The sequence below is a fragment of the Cynoglossus semilaevis genome, chromosome 8, assembly GCF_000523025.1.
Source record: "Cynoglossus semilaevis isolate Cse_v1.0 chromosome 8, Cse_v1.0, whole genome shotgun sequence".
Lineage (NCBI taxonomy): Eukaryota > Metazoa > Chordata > Actinopteri > Pleuronectiformes > Cynoglossidae > Cynoglossus > Cynoglossus semilaevis.
Window position 1 is genome coordinate 6,819,228 of NC_024314.1, and position 1,313 is coordinate 6,820,540.

Sequence of the window (1,313 nt, forward strand, 5' to 3'; positions counted from 1 at the left end):
GGTGTCGTAGGAACAGCCTTGTCTTTTTAATTGGGATGTGCATTCCTCTGGAGATTCAGCCAGTTCCGATGCACTCCCATCATTAGATGTTGAAGGAACCTCTGCCAGCAGCTTGGAGGAAGTTCATTAGGAACACTGAAGAGTTTCAGACCGTGTGGAATGAGTTTATTAGAACTTTCTGCCCACATGCTGATACCTTGTTTGGACAAAGTGTTGTTATTGTAGGCAGTAAGTCTGTCTCAGATACTAATACTGCCAAGACCACGGGTTCTTTTTGAAGTTGGAGCCAATTAGGTTCTGAATTTACACCGTATTATCTCACATAAGGCTGTATTTACATTAAACATTTCCAACAAAAAACATCCCTGACCTTGAACAAAACCTATTATTCTAACATTTATTTTCTCTCAGTTGTTTCTGAACGAGCCTTGAAAAGCATCACTTGCTTTGTCCGTCTGTTCTTATGCTGACCACGTCAGGTATCGATTATGCTACACAGCCCTTACTTGTATGTTCAAGACTCAGCATCTTCGCAGCATTGAGCCTCTGCCTCCATCCACCTCATGAATAACTCAGCCACCGTCTCATGTTTAATTCAGCCTCAGGAAAGCTGTTGACACACGTTTGGTGCCGGCCTCTTTAGTCCACTGCCCCTCAACACAAACCAAAACATACTATTAGGTTAATTGCGTGCTCTAAATTGACCATGTGTGTGAATGTGAGTAGGAACGTTTGTTTTTATATGTAGCTCTGCCGTAGAACTGTCCCAGGTTAGATAAATTAATACAAACAAAATACAAATTCAATTTCCAGAAAGTTTGTTTTTGAAATTAAGAATCTTAACTTTTTCCACAATATGTAATAGTTAATATTTGTAGACATTAAAAATAATACATTAAAACATACTGTATATCCACATATGTGTCAAAACATGTTCAAGTCACTGGATTGTGTTTTGCAGGAAGATTCGGAAAAGACTTCTGATCTCTGTCAGCGAGGATTTGTTCACGGCTCATCATGGCATCACAGCAAGAGAGTTTTCTGTTAGTTAAAGATGATGTTTCTCAGCACAGGATAGTAAAGATGGAGTATATGCTCAGTGTGTGTGAGTCTCTGCACTGACTGCACCCATGGAGACACAGTTAATGTATAGATACTGTTCTGCCTGGGTGGGCCGAGGACCTTGAGGTAATCTCTTTCATGCAGCTGCCACCAGTGGTGAATTAACTAGAGCCATTTAAGCGACGGTTGAACCCCATGTGGGGGATTTGCGTGTGACACAGGTGTCATATTTAACACCCCCCATATATCAA